This window comes from Octopus bimaculoides, chromosome 12 (genome assembly GCF_046866305.1).
Source record: "Octopus bimaculoides isolate indiv1 chromosome 12, ASM4686630v1, whole genome shotgun sequence".
Taxonomy (NCBI): domain Eukaryota; kingdom Metazoa; phylum Mollusca; class Cephalopoda; order Octopoda; family Octopodidae; genus Octopus; species Octopus bimaculoides.
The window spans coordinates 68,495,331-68,509,986 of NC_142939.1; the positions used below are offsets into that span (position 1 = coordinate 68,495,331).

General features: G+C 33.5%; 1 protein-coding gene and 2 long non-coding RNA genes across 7 annotated transcripts in view; 2 read left to right on the forward strand and 1 right to left on the reverse strand.

Annotated features, from left to right (window-relative positions):
- Positions 1-14,656, forward strand: part of LOC106881655 (uncharacterized) — a 261,665-nt gene that overhangs the window by 51,037 nt on the left and 195,972 nt on the right. The window lies entirely within an intron of this gene.
- Positions 1,983-14,425, reverse strand: LOC149133140 (uncharacterized). Its single transcript, XR_016243902.1, has 2 exons — positions 14,291-14,425; positions 1,983-3,524 (listed from the first exon to the last, which is right to left on the reverse strand). It is a non-coding gene; the product is annotated as an uncharacterized LOC149133140 (long non-coding RNA).
- The window catches only part of LOC149133141 (uncharacterized), a 2,789-nt gene continuing 2,566 nt past the window's right edge, over positions 14,434-14,656 (forward strand). Inside the window, exon 1 of the long non-coding RNA XR_016243903.1 lies at positions 14,434-14,656. This exon is cut by the window's right edge and continues 332 nt beyond it. This is a non-coding gene — a long non-coding RNA (uncharacterized LOC149133141).

A 14,656-nucleotide genomic window follows, 5' to 3' on the forward strand; every position in this document is an offset into this window, starting at 1 on the left:
CCGGAATAAGATTGAAGAGATTAACACCTGGGCGGTTTCACTCCTTAGATATGAAGCAGGGGTAATCACACGAACAGTAGACGAACTAAACAGCTTAGACAGAAAGACAAGAAAGTTGCTGACTAGATATGGCGTACTCGACCCAAAACGTGACAAACAGAGAGACTGTGTGTACAAGAACAAGAGGTGGAAGAGGACTGGTTGGATGCAAACACTGCATTAGAGCAGAAGAAAAACAACATAGCATGATATGTAAAAATGCCACGGAACCACTATTATTTGAAGTACGGTCAGGCTTGTGTAGCATGAAAGATTACAAAGATAAAGCACTGCACAGACACTTGAGAATGAATGAAACAGAAAATCGGTGGATAAAGAAAGGAATGCATGGACAATTTCATAGGAATGTTGACGATAAGCCAGATAGAGAAGAAAGATGGCTATAGATGACTAAAAGTGATTTAAACTGGAAACGGAGGCTGTAATCTGTGCTGCTCAAGGGCAGGCACTAAGAACGAATGAAAGCAAATACAGAATAGACAACACATTAGAAAGTGATAAGTGCAGAATTGGTGTACAAAATGGTGAAAACGGATGACATATTACCAGTCAATGCACGCCACTAGCCCAACCATACATCCATCCATAATTGCATGCATGCATACATACATGCATGCATACATACATACATATATATATATATCTGAAGTTGTTAAAATAATATTTCATGAAAACAAAATCTGTGAACTTTACCGAAAAAAGCTATCTTTATTATGGAGAAAATTAAATAATTCGTACTATGTGCGTGATTTCCCAGATTTTATAAATCGTTCATTCGTCCATCTCCGAATCCTCAAAGTCATATCGATAAAATTGTGTATGCGGGCATTTATTTGTATATACATAGATATATGTGCATGTGTTGCGCACGTGTTTGTTTGTGTTTACACCGTTCTCGTGTATATTGTGTATTTCTGCCTAATCCTGTCCCATTGTTTGCTTTTCGTTAAAAAGACGTCGTGCAACTACTTACAAATCAGAACGGGAGATACCTAGTGACACACAAAAATTTCCTTAAACGTGTCGCTCCAGTATGGCCGATGCATAACGATAGAAAGTAGTCAACGAATAACAGTATACACAGTTCGCTACATGCTTAAAGTGTTGGTACCACCGCTTATGATTGATATTATGTGTTTTCGTTTGGCGTCTTGTGTTATCAATCTTTCTATCATTGTCGTGTATTCCGTAGTTGGGAATATTTTAATCTAATACAAGATACGAAGTTGTGGTGTTGCTTCATAAAGTCGGTATGGACACTTGCTGTAATTTTATGTCCAATGGCCGGCATAGAAGTTATTGCTTGCTCGTCTTGAACAGCCTGCCCGCATATAGGTCATCTTTTCTTTCCCTTTGTTTATGTGGTTCCAGCCATATACGGAGGAAAATGCATACCTGAGTGCATAAGAGATCTTTTTTTTTGTTCGTTTGTTTGAAGCGGCATACATTACGTGTGTGAATTTCTAGCAATGTGTGTATGTGTCTATGGTAACTTTAGGAAATCTATTAAACGGTCAACGAGCAATGGATGTAATATTTTTAAGAGGCTGACAGGGGAGATTTAACGCCCATAAATTTTGCAGATCCTGCTACGAGATTAAAATCAATGACATTACTGGTTCTTCTGTACATTGATATTTTTACTAAACACAATATAGAAAAAGGGAGGAAAGGATATTCCTATTGGAAACATAAAACCGGACAAAAGTGCTTATTGCATGAAAAAGGGGTGTGTCACGCTTGGAGATCTAAAAAAAATACGAGTTATTGGAGTAGGTCATGGTAAAAGACTAAAAACACCTTTTTCCTTGCGGTAGGAAACGTTCCTCCTAGATACGTTGGTTAGAAAGCAATGCTACGTATGTATACGTATGTCTGGTACTCCTTTATACAGAGCAGCAGCAACAGCACAATCGATAACAATAGAAAGTATACGGTCACTGATCTTTGAGAATTAATCAAAGCAGTATATTACTTGAACAAGGCATAATGTTAAATTTGAAGTATTTTCTAGACTTAGAAGCGAGCGTTTATTATGAAGTATGATAGGAGGTTTCGGGATGTAAACTTTGTAGTACATCGCAGAGATTGGAAGTGAGTAATGTTCACGGCTGGAGAAAGCTACGCACAATAATATTTCTTGATAATACATATATGTGATGTTGTTAAGGTAAATTGAACTGTCGTCTCCGTATCCAGAGATATTTTTAAGGACTCTGTTTAGGGAAGCGTAGTCCGAGATACCTTGTTGGCATTTGTACGACGACTCGGCACAAATATTAACTGAATTATACAAAAAGTCGTCCACATAGCAGCGTAGCTTGCTGGAAATGACATTGACACCAGGTCGTCACTGAATACTAGGAGAAAACGGTTCTATTTGTAAACTTGATTCAAAATATAGATATCGATTTCACAAGAAGACACAGCTAATTTTCAAAGGAGAGCAACCGTAGTCTCCTCGCTAGACTATGGCTTCGTCCATGTAATGACTATTTTATTCTTTCTTTTCTAAACAACAAGAAAATAGGAAGGTGTACGAATATATGTGAAATGTGTGGGTGTGAGGGTATATATGTATACCTGTGTATATATGTGTGTGTGTGTGTGTGTGTGTGTTTGCGCGTGTCTGTTTACAGCCATATTGATATGAAATAGCTTTCTACTCTACTTCACTTGATCGGTTTCTTTATATTTTTCTCGTGATATTTTGTTTATACTTCTCTGGAGCTTTGTGTTGAATGTAGACGTTGATAAGGCTTTATATAACTTTGTATCTGCCATATACAAACACATTATGAAGATTTAGAAATTCCTCTTTATCTGCTCGCCTACTCTCACGTTGATATAAACATACACAGATTACAAGAACAAAGAATGCATACATCAATAGATTCATATATATTTTTCAGATCAATGCCTGGGTCATGGGTGTTTTAAACCGAGTAAAATAGGCAACGGATTGCTTCAGTGTTGGTTACAGCATAGGAGGAAATATTTTGCGGTTTTTGGTCCAGCTCCAACGAATTTTAAAACTGACATTCTTCTTTGTTAGGAGTTGATGTATTTCATTTGTAGGGCTGTAGACTAACGATACATTTACTGAGTCGTATGAAATGCCACGTTTGTATACGTTATTAAAAATCTCGTGTAGCTGAATCACTGTGACCCCTACCCCGTATAGTACGTCCTCAGATTTTAGATATCTCTTTACAGCATTTCATCGTTTTGCAAGCATTCGGTACAGATATACTTTCTGCTAGCCACTGGGAGTATCCTTAAAGTACAAAGAGGTAGAGACGTAATATTTCTCCCGTTTACTATGCAGTAAATCAAAGGCAAGCAACGTATCTTTTGCAAGGATTGCACCAAAACACTGTTCTCTGTGGTTGCATCCACCATTTCTTCGGTTAATCAAAGAAAACTTGAAAAAGGAGTCGGACGACGCTGTGGCAGTTCTCAAACTATTAAAACAAATTGTAGACACAAATAATTTATTATCTGTATAATTTATGCTTATCAGATTATTTGAAGTATGCACAAAACTAGATATTTCCATTCATCCATACAACATGCATCAACGGACATACAAAAGCATAGAATCAAATACGCACATAAATACTTGATTTTTATGTGAAACCATACTTGTAACAATTTGATATTAAACTGAGGTATAACTCAATACATTTTAGTAGGATATATTTTCTATTTTTACATAGAAAATGTTGACAGAATCTTCGATCTCTCTGTCAAGACGATCTCAAAAACTCACACATATACACATACATACATATATGCTACTAGGAAATAACGAAACATTGAACTATAAAAAATTGTGTATTTGAATAAGTCAAATGTCACATAATTCATTCTCTGACATTCGTAAATCAATAGGATTCGTAAATCAAAGGAATTATACTTACTCTGCGGAACGCCCTTGACAGTGCCGATGCAAAGGATAACAGAAAGACGCTGGAGAATGAATAATCTATATTAAAAACCTCAACGTGACCAGGCAATTGTTATTAGATGTCGCAAGTCAAAGTAAAAATAATTTCCATGTATCGAAGACAGAATGGGTTGTCTGGAATTCCACTAGACTCTAAAAGATTGTTTAACATTAAAATAGTGTATCAGATGACACTCTATACGAAATGTATTTAATTATTTTAGAAAGTTGGATCGCAATATATTAAAGTAGCCACGTTACTATAAGGTGGCTAGCTGGCAGAATCGTTACTGCGCCGGGAAACGTACTTTTCGATATTTTCTCTGATTATAAGTTCAGATTCCACCGAAGTCGATTTTTCTGTTCATCTTTTTAGGGTCGATGAAATAAGCACCAAGTTAATTTAACATTGGAGTTGATATAATCGATTTATCTTCTCATCTGAAATTGCTGGCCATGCGCTAATATTTGAAATCAGCCTGTCTCAGAAAAAGGTATTTAGTATATCTTAAAATGAGGACATTTTCAAACAATCTTCCAATTATTAATGTTTCGCTGAAATAGGAAATGAATTTAAGAAAATTGTGTCTTAATAAGAAGAGTATTCCGAGGGCGATAACTAACAGGTTTTAAAAGAATTTAAATCAAAACTGTGGCAGAGGATCGGCAATGCGAAATCGGGCTTAGATGATTTAAAGTTCTATCGACTTAAACGTGCATAGTGACGGTTTAGTGCATACTACATCAATGAATACTGTGAGATGGCAACTGGATCTACTGGTCGAAGAAATGTACCAGAAAGTGGAATAATATGTCATGGTATTCAAGGTGGGTGGATTATCCGTATATGTTGGAGGATTACAGTCCATTTTTTTAGATTGCACTAAAACTACAACGGATGATACAATCTTAACGGTGAGAAAGATGTTTGTTGTTTATGAGAGACTACATTGCGTACGAGATATTCATCAGTTGGTGGGAATTACATTAAAAGTAGCAAACATTATTAGAAGATTGACGAGTTTCGTGGGTGTAAATTTCAATTTTAGAGAATATTATTCGCGCGCAGTGAGATATGAAAAGAAAACTGTAAAGAAATTCTTTTTGAAATCCTTGCCAAACGTTACAAAAAAAAGGCAGAGTAAAATATTTAGTTTTTTTTGTTGCGTTGACTTAAAATATTATATGTAGTTTATCAACAATTGTATTACATGTGAAACTGTTATGATTGAAATTGAATGAAAGAGAATGAAGCGAGAAAGAAAAGTGAGGGAGCGATAGAGAGAAAAACACAGATAGAGAGAGACATACAGAGTAAAGGGAGATAGGGCGAAATATAATAGCAGTTGTTGAGGATGTAGTCGACTGTGTATCAGAAGACTAATTTTGAAGGTGAGAAATCCTGTGAATTGAGAAATGCAAGAGGACATATTTCCTTTTCAATTTTTGGCCAATATCCCTAAATTGATTTCGATGTCTCTACATATCATGCATTAATCAATTATGGAACCAGATTTAAATGGCATTTATTAAGTTTTAGGTTGAATATCGTTAGTCGGCTGTTCACAAAATGTTTCACTTCATTTCATAAAACGCGCAAGGTAAATTTCCATTCACTGTTTTTAAATATAATTATAATAATTAATATTTCCCAAACACCCACCAACAGTATGAACCTGTCAGTTGTGGTCTAGCTTAATTACTGGGGAAATTGGTGACAGATTTGTAGCTTTCACTTTGAAAGTCTGAATTGTAAATCGTATTTGTGATCTGTAGTCATTCTGGTAATTAACACTGTGAACCTCTGCTGGAAAATACGTTCAATAAATATGGTTACTTCATTGAATCTTGCACCTGTCAGTTAACGCTACACAATTGAGATGCTGTCGTTAAACAGTTCTATTAGGCCAATTGCACATTTCCTCATAGATGCGCAAGACATGTGCATACATAATACATACATACATGCAGATCCAACCTATCACTGGGACTGTAAGAATCTGTAAAATTTTCCAGAAGTTTATCAAAAAGTATATATGAGCATGTCTAGATAAGCAAATAATGCTTGAGAAGACATACATAAAACAAAACATACAATTCTGCACGTATATATATATATATATATATATATATATATATATATATATATATATATATACAAAACTACCCTGTTGATGTTGTTGAAATTCCAATGGAGGAGCCTTGAATTTAGGTTAGAAACCGATTCTTTCTGTATTGGGAAGACCTCTTGAAATAAAACTGAATAATGCCGTACGTACGTACGTACATACATACATACATACATACATACATACATTATTATATTCATACATTAATATGTACAGGTCCAGGCATGAGTGCATAGATAACAAACTTGCTTTGAAACCAAGTGATTTAAAGTTCAGTTCCCACACAGAACCTTCAGCACAGGGCCTAATAACACTTTGTGAGTGAATTTGGTAAACGGGAACTGTATGTATGCCTCTTCTATTTTTCAATTGTTATAAATCTTCCACTGAGGAGGGAGCCGGTTTCCAACTAAGATACACGGCTCCATCTGTGGGATGTAGTTAACAAATTCACATTTGGAACTTGAGATAAGTCTTGCATATTTTTACTGTTCCCCTCACAGATTGCACTTGTAATGTACGAATTAGCCGGTTGAATTCTCTTTCTGACAATCGCAGTTTATCCAGAATCTCTTAAGTATTTACTAACAAAGCCTAGTGTTCCAATCATTATTGGTATGAATATGAATTCATAGTCTGGATGGATGTATGTATGTATGTATGTGTGTATGTATGAATGAGTGCCTTTGTCTCTGTTTCTCACCCACGATCGCTTGACAACCGGTGTTGATTACTTTCCCGTAACTTAGCAGTTCAGGAAACACCGACCTACACAATATATGCCATACGTTAAAAATGACATAAAAATTGGTGTCGATTTGTTTAATTGAAAGCCATCAAGGCAATTGTGTATTTGTGTGTATAATGCCTTTTATCTCATTACAGAAGACGTAGAAAACTGCATTCAATCATTCACTATTCTTGTGCAGAAAACGTAAGCAGAAACAACAACAATCTATCCGTAAGCCTCACCTCTGTGGGTCTCGTGGCTGTCAAACCCCCATTGTTGACACATTGTTACCACTCTTCTCTCGTCATCCAGCATAGCAACCAAAAGTATAGAGCAATCCTTTCTCCTCTTCCCCATTTACTCTTACTCTTAGCACAACTCTCACTACCGGTGCTATCCCCGTAAGCAAAGGAAACCACTGTTTCCCCTGTCTTTACAATCTCAATACATATAAATTTTCCTCTACCAAGACTCCACTACATTCAAATGGTGCAAGACCTTAAGATCCGTATCGACAAACTATTCTTTCATCTCAACATTACCCAAATTTATCAATTCAAAACAAACAATAGACAAAATTTTACCCCTCACTGATACGAATAAAACCGAATCCCCAAAGCTACCCAAATTATTTTCACGACAGAATGTGTCGACACGGTGACAACCACTTTAACTATCTCCCAGGAAGCAGATTTACAATTACGAAACTTACCGCTAACTAATACTACAGCCTCCACTAAAACGACGCTCTTACGTATCTTTGCTCAACTCAATACTGCCAAACCTGCTCTCTGTCTCCACAGCCCAAAACCCATTCGCTGTAGTAGCACCAGCTCTTGGTTCAGAAATCTTATTCAATTCTTTGACTCAAATCAAGAAACAAGAAAGCATTTTAAAAAAATCGTGACCAAACCTTGCGTTATAGCCACAACCATAGACACTCCGGACGCCAACTCCATTCTAGCCATGTTGAATCTTACAAAAGAAATCGGAAGAAGCCCTCATTTAACAAACCGCTGTGAAACTAAACTATGGAGTTTTGTTTTCGGGATACTATACTATTTCTGCATATTTTAAGAGTAATTCAGGAAATAGAATCTATATGTGTGTGTGTGTATAATAAAATCATTAATTTAGATATTTCAGTAATGTATAATGATGTCATCTCGTATAGAATATTTGTCTAGACTGCCTGCTGTTAGGAAGGTGTAACATTGTTTCTGTGATATCCTTTCCCCAGTTCTCAGAACATTTTTCAAATTCTTCCCAAATGACATTGTTTCTGGTTGTCACATATCAATTTGCAGGTAATGTACTTTATTTGAAAGAATTGATAGCTTCTCTCCAGAGTGAGTAACGTTTACTCCCACTGTTTCAGTTTTCACAACGCTTTAGATTTCTTCCAGCATTCTTAAATAGGAAACCAAAAGCATCTGCTTTGAAAGATCTGTGCCATTAAGCGAAAGGAAATACGCTAAACTGGTGAAATATTAAACATTCTTGAATAATTTATTGAAACTGTTTTGCTATGCAACCACACAATAACACAAGTTTGGATTGAGCGTTCGGTATCATGCTGAGGTTTTATTTTGAAGTGCTGAAATATTTCCTTCGCTGAATGCGGTCATTGAATGCAGTTAATGATAATTTGAAGCTGATAATGCATTTTAGTAGGAGGAAAATACCCCGGATCAAATTTCCAGGATACAATCAGTTAATACGTAATGCGAATTATGAGTTCTAGTCTCCAGCTATGCAATCCTTTTTAGCGAATATTTGAAACGTAGATCTTACAAATGTTCTAATAGTTCTGAACAAATATTGTTTTACTTATAAATAATTCACTGAACTTTACATAAACAAAAGTCAACGTATAAGACCATGCTTATTTTTTGTTATAATCTATTTAATTCACGGAAACTTAGGTCATTATTACATAATATAATACGGGTATAATAAAACATCAATTCGCTGGTTCAACGGGCTTAAGATTATTTGGCTGTAATATGTATTAAAACCCTATTGATGGTAGAGAGATGTGCTACTGCTGTTCATACATTCAAGTCACCCATATAGGTGTGGCTGTGTGGTAAGAAACTTGATTCCTAATGACACGGTTCAGAGTTTAGTACCACTGCGTGGCAAGTGTCTTCTACCACTGCCTCGGGCCGACCGAGTGGATTTTGTAGTCGGAAACGTAAAGAAGTCTGTCGTGTGTGTGTATATATATATATATATATATATATATGGTTTTTGTCCCTCCATCACTCGACAACCTATCTTGTGCTTAGGTCCCCGTAACCTAGCAGTTCGGCAAAACAAAAGCGATAGAATAAGTACCAGGTTTACAAATAATGTCTAGGGGTCGATTTCTTCGACTAAAAGGCGGTGCTCCAACATCGCTACACTCAAAATGACTGAAACACGTACAATAATAAAAGAATAAGAGGAATATTTATATAATGTATATATACGTACATACATACATACATACATACATATATATATATATATATATACATATATAATAAAGTAAACGGAAATATTATTTGGCTAATCGTGCTTTTCGCTAAATATATTTAATGAAATGTATTCGTAGACTAATAAATTAGCACTTGGTATATAATAAGTATAGTGAAATTATTTAGAAGAAATTTTTAAGGTGTTGTTTTTCAGTAACTAGATATTCATTTTGATGTCTTCCATTAATATTGCAAAATGAGATGATTTTTACGAGAATCGTAAAATTAAAATTTCTATAAGTAAAAGCACACTTAATATATCCGCCGAGAGTAAATTTGATAATTTTTGTATAAACTATCAAAGGGGAAATAACCACCAACAACCACATATTTTAGGTAATTCGAAAGATAATCTTATTAAATTTTGTGACTGTAAAGGCTTAAGAAAATTCGAAAGTTAACAATTATTGCAAACGTAAGAATCTGGTATACCAAGCTATCCTGGAAGCAGAAGGGAACATTTACTTCCATAAAGGATCGACTGAATGTTTCGTGAAAACTAGAATTTCTAATCATGAACACTCTCTTTAGAAGTCGATTTAAACACAATGACACAAGCCTTAACAAATTCATTTGTAGATTAAACGATAGCAATATTAGTTTTAAAATTAGATAGTAAACTAACCTTGACAATATCTCCTTATCCCCAAGATAGAATTTGTTCTTTATGTACAACAGTAAACTATAATATTCTATTCTCTAAAAGCCAATTATTGGATGAGAGGTTTGAAAAGGTGTTGGCCTGACTACATGCACCTAAGTATCTATTTTCGAAATATAACTAACGGATTCCTAAATTATTATTAAATACTAGACTCGATATTTTCTATATTAACCATAATTTTTTTTAAAATCGTAGTATTGTTAAATTAATGGCTAAATATATTGATAAATATCAGAATTTCAATGTCCTCTAAGAATCATTAAATATTTCCTTAAAGTTATTATAAAATAGAAAACCATATATATTGATATGTAGATCTGTTTTGGTTAATACATTACTGTATTGCAGATATTACAATGTAATATATTGAATCATTAGAAAGAGATATATATATAAATACATTACATACATCAAACGGTCTTTTCTAGAACACATACACACACTTTCGTTAATAATCATTGATTTATTATTTCAATTAATAAACTATCAGATATTTTTCCTTAATATACAGAATTATAACTTTAACATATATATATATATATATATATATATATATATATATATACTAAACGTTGAAAAAACAACCGTATTATGCATTACGCTCAAGTTATAAATTGAAATAAATGTATGATTATATATATATATATATATATATATATATATATTCTTTTTTCATACATTTATTTCAATTTATAACTTGAGCGTAATACATAATACGGTTGTTTTTCCATCGTTTAGTGTATATATATATATATATATATATATATATATGTATATGTAAGATTAACTTATTTTAGTTTATTTAATTGTATCAAGTTATATTACGAAATAGATACATTTATTATTGATAAATTATCATAAGTCTATAGGATATCTTTCAACGGTTATATAAATAAAGTTTTATATGAACTCCTAATTTGTAAAATATTTCGTTGATTTTTCTTTAACGAGACAACGGCGTAATACACATAATATATAAACACGAATCATAATACGTAATTTCTCGGTATATAAATGAATGGAATGTACTCTGAAGATATGTATTCTGAAAATAAATTTTATGTTTTGTATTATAATAGAAAATATAGAATATTTTCATAATTTTATTTCATTCTATTTATAACCTCTTAGTTTCGTTTACCCTCTTTTTGAACAAATACAGAATTATATGCAACCTTAGTATATTTAAGAAAAGCTTATACGCACACACACACATATCGGTGTAATTCAAGATGGTATTTTTTTGCCAAATAAACACACGCACTATATATTTCTTTTCTTCACTTGTTTATTACTGTTCTTTCATTATTTTTTCAAATCATGTTAAAATAATACGCTTACTGTATAGAAGCTTATATATATATATATATATATATATATATATATATATATATATATATATGAACTTCACTGATACATCTGTTAACGGCTAGATTTTGAAAACTTGAGTAGATACTAACATATATAAATGAATAAATTTGATTAGATATGGTTCGATGAACACGTATACATGAATATTTACTAGGGTCTAATAGCACGTCAATGGACTTTATACACTTATAACGTTTTATTTATTAATTATTTGGTATTTTAAAATTTATTTTATTACATAATTAGTTTCCCTTACAGACATACCATTATCTTTATTTTATTATTCATATTATTCATATATTGTAAAATATATATCTATTTTATCTTTATTTTTTTCTTACTTGAATTATAATTTTAGCAAGTACATACACTCAATGTATAGGAAATATTATTTTAAACTTCCTTAGTAGGTGATTGAATCCCTTCAAGAAATATATAACCTTCATTTTATTAAGTAAAACAAAAACTGAAGAGATTCTGCTCCATACAGCTTAAAATGATAAATAGTTAACAGTGAATTTGAATAATGCATTACCAAGGGGTCAAAATCGATACATATGTAGGTTCTTTACTTACCTATTGTATTTTTAAAAAATACATGTGTATTGAAATCTCTAAACATAATACATATAAATTAACTGTACGTCCTCAACTCTCCAAAATTTACCTCATTAATTTTACACAAGACATCGTGGAGAATTTTTTCTACTGTGATGGAGATTGAGACCAGTGAAAATTTGGATGGCATCATTGAATTGACTATACATACAAATATATATTTATATATGTATACATATAGACATATACATGGAGCCAGGCCTTAATATGAAATATCTATTTAAATGGTAGAGATTTATGTAATGTACTTCATCCTGAAACTTGAGTAAAATTTTATGTTATTGTGATATTGCATTGTAAATAGATCAAACATCATACATGCACAGACACATATACGTGCGTGCACACACATACACATGCATCTGTTCAAATATAGATGCATGAATACACGAATATTTTATTTATATATATATAAGCACACACACACACACATACATTTTCATATATATATATATACTTATACTCAGGGGGAGGGGGAGAAAGAGCTAGAAAGGAAGCAAGTAGATAAATGGATCTATTGTTAAATATTCACATACACAAACATATGGATACCTATACATATGAACGGAAAAACACACATGCACTTATATTTGTGTATGCGTCTGTGTATATGTGGTTGAGTGCATGTGTAGCTAATACGCGTACGTGTATTTGATTTAATGACTTTTCTGAAGAAAAAACGACCGACACAACAAAAATGGATAATTTCATGAAAAGCCGAGGAGATTGAAAAACAATCGAACAAAGAAACGTACAAAAATCATTAGGATAAAGTTTTGCAGCTCAAGCTCAATCAAATTTTCTGAATAGTTTCTCACCAATGTTTCATAGCACAATTAGAACGTTGACATGTCTGACAGATGTCTAATTTATTTATTTATTATAATTGCTTCATTTAGTTTCATTTCATAGGAAAGTAATTTCAAAATCTCCTATCTTACTATCTGTCCGTTTTAAAAGACTAACATGTGACATGAATATTGATTTTATATTTACTATAGCAGATGTTCAGAAACGCAGAGATGCAAAATAGATTCGGTGACGTTCATGCAATTCTGCCATTCATAGACAAGTTGATAAGGTGAATAAACTGTTACAAAAACAGGCGTACTGGCAAATATTTTCGTGACAGATCACACATAAATTGTGTCTCAATAAAATGTAGGACCTATGTTTTCATAACTATAATGAACATATGCATATCCTTTTATTTGTTTCACATCTGACTGAAAATAAATCGACGAAAGCAAACTCAGTGGCGTTACTGGAAACATACACACACATACACATATGCATGCATACATGGGAACGGTTGTCCGTTACTTGTATCATTCATAAATTTGCAGCCACGCTGATGGTCTGCCTCGAAGAATTTTAGTGCAACTCATCGCCCCTTGTACTTTCCTGGTCTTTAATGCCTGGTTCTTATTCTATCGGCCTCTTTGCCGAACCGCTATCTAACAAAAACACAACACCAAGCTGTTGTGAGGGTCAAACACAGTTAGAAAGACACACTCAAGTGCATACATACAAGCACATAGAAGCACGTGTACGTGCGTGGTTTCTAGTGACATTCGAAACCTCGAAGCCTATATCCAACCCCCTACAGGCACATAAAGACATGCTGTATAACTGAACCAAGCGAAACCGTGTTTATTGAACGAACAAGGTATCTTTTGAAACGTCGCCTGACGAGATACACCTACACTAAAAGATGCACCATTATCAGTTGTATAGTGTTTTCCCCCGCGAGTGATTGACGCTAGTTGGATCGAAGCGATCGTTGTGATTAAGAAAGAGAATTTCTTGAATTCCATTGGCTGTTTCTCTCTTTTGTTATATACTAGACAAATAATTAGGAATTCCTGAATTATATAGAGTGACATTTACATCAATACTCTGGAGGAAATCAGGTTAGCATAGACAGGGAAAGTGCTTTAATCGGCAAACTATCACGTGTATAACCAAGTTTTAAATAACTGCATATACATACCTATCTGTGTATGTGTGTGTGTGTGTTTATAGTAAATGAATAGGAATATGGAATCCGGGTGGGAGCCATATTAGCAAACTGATATAAATCAGGTTCTACCTAACGATATCGGCTGACAAGGAACATGTAATATTATTCAAGGTAGAAACTTATACCGTGCTTCACTCTATAGATAAATCCCAAGTTCATTTCATTGTATCTTATACAGAGGATGAAATCAAGACATCATAAAAAAAGGACATGGAAAAGTTTACCTTTTCAGGACTTGTCCATTACTTTATCATTCCCCTTTATCATTGAAATGCCATTTCAATCCGACACGCGTTTCTGCGGCACAACTCTCCTAATGTCCTTTGACGTAGTATTTATGTGCTTATAGTTGTTCAGTTGTAGTACATATTCATCCAGGGTAGACGTTCTCACGCAGCTTTGCTCGAGATTCTACTCATGTGGAAGAGTTCACTTCACCCGCATGGGTGAAACCATGAACATAGGTAATGAAAAGCCAGGCAGAAATGGTGACATGAACGAAAGTTTGACTCTTACACTTTCTATATCGCTATAAAATTTCACCTTACACTCTTAATTAAATATAATAGTTCCAGGTAGATTATATCTGC